The sequence below is a fragment of the Oncorhynchus gorbuscha genome, linkage group LG14 (assembly GCF_021184085.1).
Source record: "Oncorhynchus gorbuscha isolate QuinsamMale2020 ecotype Even-year linkage group LG14, OgorEven_v1.0, whole genome shotgun sequence".
Taxonomy (NCBI): domain Eukaryota; kingdom Metazoa; phylum Chordata; class Actinopteri; order Salmoniformes; family Salmonidae; genus Oncorhynchus; species Oncorhynchus gorbuscha.
The window spans coordinates 50,709,999-50,714,187 of NC_060186.1; positions in this window are offsets into that span (position 1 = coordinate 50,709,999).

Genomic DNA, 4,189 nt, shown 5'->3' on the forward strand with positions numbered 1-4,189 from the left:
GAATCGTTGTTAGATACCACCGCATTGTTAGATACTACTGCACTGTTAGATACCACCGCACTGTTAGATACTACAGCACTGTTAGATACCACCGCACTGTTAGATACTACTGCACTGTTAGATACCACCGCATTGTTAGATACTACTGCACTGTTAGATACCACCGCACTGTTAGATACTACTGCACTGTTAGATACCACCGCACTGTTAGATACTACAGCACTGTTAGATACCACCGCACTGTTAGATACTACTGCACTGTTAGATACCACCGCATTGTTAGATACTACAGCACTGTTAGATACTACAGCACTGTTAGATACTACTGCACTGTTAGATACCACCGCACTGTTAGATACTACAGCACTGTTAGATACCACCGCACTGTTAGATACTACTGCACTGTTAGATACCACCGCATTGTTAGATACTACAGCACTGTTAGATACTACAGCACTGTTAGATACTACTGCACTGTTAGATACCACCGCACTGTTAGATACTACAGCACTGTTAGATACCACCGCACTGTTAGATACTACTGCACTGTTAGATACCACCGCATTGTTAGATACTACTGCACTGTTAGATACCACCGCACTGTTAGATACTACTGCACTGTTAGATACCACCGCACTGTTAGATACTACAGCACTGTTAGATACCACCGCACTGTTAGATACTACTGCACTGTTAGATACCACCGCATTGTTAGATACTACAGCACTGTTAGATACTACAGCACTGTTAGATACTACTGCACTGTTAGATACCACCGCATTGTTAGATACTACAGCACTGTTAGATACCACCGCATTGTTAGATACTACAGCACTGTTAGATACTACAGCACTGTTAGATACTACTGCACTGTTAGATACCACCGCACTGTTAGATACTACAGCACTGTTAGATACCACCGCACTGTTAGATACTACTGCACTGTTAGATACCACCGCATTGTTAGATACTACTGCACTGTTAGATACCACCGCACTGTTAGATACTACTGCATTGTTAGATACTACAGCACTGTTAGATGACACCGCACTGTTAGATACTACTGCACTGTTAGATACTACTGCACTGTTAGATACTAATATAATAATAATAATAATAATAATATAATAATATAATACTACAGCACTGTTAGATACTACTGCACTGTTAGATACTACAGCACTGTTAGATACCACCGCACTGTTAGATACTACTGCACTGTTAGATACCACCGCATTGTTAGATACTACTGCACTGTTAGATACCACCGCACTGTTAGATACTACTGCACTGTTAGATACCACCGCACTGTTAGATACTACAGCACTGTTAGATACCACCGCACTGTTAGATACTACTGCACTGTTAGATACCACCGCATTGTTAGATACTACAGCACTGTTAGATACTACAGCACTGTTAGATACTACTGCACTGTTAGATACCACCGCATTGTTAGATACTACAGCACTGTTAGATACCACCGCATTGTTAGATACTACAGCACTGTTAGATACTACAGCACTGTTAGATACTACTGCACTGTTAGATACCACCGCACTGTTAGATACTACAGCACTGTTAGATACCACCGCACTGTTAGATACTACTGCACTGTTAGATACCACCGCATTGTTAGATACTACTGCACTGTTAGATACCACCGCACTGTTAGATACTACTGCACTGTTAGATACCACCGCACTGTTAGATACTACAGCACTGTTAGATACCACCGCACTGTTAGATACTACTGCACTGTTAGATACCACCGCATTGTTAGATACTACAGCACTGTTAGATACTACAGCACTGTTAGATACTACTGCACTGTTAGATACCACCGCATTGTTAGATACTACAGCACTGTTAGATGACACCGCACTGTTAGATACTACTGCACTGTTAGATACTACTGCACTGTTAGATACCACTGCACTGTTAGATACTACTGCACTATTAGATACTACAGCACTGTTAGATATCACCGCACTGTTAGATACTACCGCACTGTTAGATACTACTGCACTGTTAGATACTACTGCACTGTTAGATACCACCGCACTGTTAGATACTACTGCACTGTTAGATACTACTGCACTGTTAGATACCACCGCACTGTTATATACCACCGCACTGTTAGATACTACCGCACTGTTAGATACCACCACACTGTTAGATACCACCGCATTGTTAGATACTACAGCACTGTTAGATACGACTGCACTGTTAGATACTACAGCACTGTTAGATACCACCGCACTGTTAGATACTACTGCACTGTTAGATACTACTGCACTGTTAGATACTACTGCACTATTAGATACTACTGCACTGTTAGATACCACCGCATTGTTAGATACTACTGCACTGTTAGATACCACCGCACTGTTAGATACTACTGCACTGTTAGATACTACTGCACTGTTAAATACCACTGCACTGTTAGATACTACTGCACTGTTAGATACTACTGCACTGTTAGATACTACAGCACTGTTAGATACTACTGCACTGTTAGATACTACTGCACTGTTAGATACTACTGCACTGTTAGATACTACTGCACTGTTGGAGCTAGGAACACAAGTGTTTCGCTACACTCGCAATAACCTCTACTAAATATGTGTATCTGACCAATACAATTGATTTGATTTATAGGCAAGGTTGGAGAAATCCTTCTGCTGCGACAATTCCTCATGTTAGCTCTCTACACACACACCAGCCGCTTGCATTTTGCTGAAACACGGCCTGGAGGTATTCTGGGGTAATTTTCCACCCGACCAATTACCCTGATCCCACAGCTTTTGATATCTTTCAGAGCTTTTCATGTATTCATCGGCAAATTTGCCAATACACGTGTTTAGTGGAGGTGCTCTCATTTGAATGCGACTTGCTCACTGAATGCTTTGAAGGTCTCTCAATTACCTGCTGTTATCCTAATGTATCCCGTTCAGTGGTCTGCAACTCATACTTCAACAGCAGAGGTCCGTCTAACAAAAGTGCCCATAAATACAAGGTCAGTTTATCCTTCAGCATAATGTTGGTCTTGACACGGTTTGGCTCACACTCTTATGCCTTACTGCCAAGCTGGAATTGGTGTGAGTCAGGAGTATGGCTTTCCATTATAGGATATTCATTCGGCATAAACGTAGTATGCAGTATACAGGAGTGCAAAACGGGTAAATAAGAGAGCAGAGTGATACCAACCTGTGTGTCCATATTTATTGGTTGCTCATGTTTGATTAATTTACATTATTTAATTCAGCAAGTTATTTTCAAGGACTTTTAAACATTAAACACTCTTCCCAACACGTCTGCTTTGAATAATCTGTGATTTGACGAGACCTCTAATTTGAGTTTCTCTCTTATCTGTCCCTACATGCACACTACCGTTCAAAAGTTTGGGGTCACTTAGAAATGTCCTTGTTTTTGAAAGAAAAACACTTTTTTTCTGCACAGTAAAATAACATCAAATGAATCCAAAATACATTGTAGACATTGTTCATGTTGTAAATTACTATTGTAGCTGGAAACGGCAGATTTTGGGGGAATATCTACATAGGCGTACAGAGGCCCATTATCAGCAACCATCACTCCTGTGTTCCAATGGCATGTTGTGTTAGCTAAACCAAGTTCCTCTGTCCAGTGTCTGTGTTCTTTTACCCATCTTAAACTTTTATTTTTATTGGCCAGTCTGGCTTTTTCTTTGCAACTCTGCCTAGAAGGCCAGCATACAGGAGTTGCCTTTTCACTGTTGACGTTGAGACTTGTGTTTTGGGGGTACTATTTAATGAAGTTGCCAGTTGAGGACTTGTGAGGCGTCTGTTTCTCAAACTAGACACTCTAATGTACTTGTTCTCTTGCTCAGTTGTGCACTGGGGCCTCCCACTCCTCTTTCTATTCTGGGTATATCCAGTTTGCTCTGTTCTGTGAAGGGAGTAATACACAGTGTTGTACGAGACATTCAGTTTCTTGGTAATTTCTTGCATGGAATAGCCTTCATTTCTCCGGACAAGAATAGACTGATGAGTTTCAGAAGAAAGTGCTTCTTTATTCAGCACAACAGTTTTCAGCTGTGCTAACATCATTGCAAAATGTTTTGCTAATGATCAATTAGCCCTTTAAAATGATAAACTTGGATTAGCTAACACAACATGCCATTGGAACACAGGAGTGATGGTTGCTG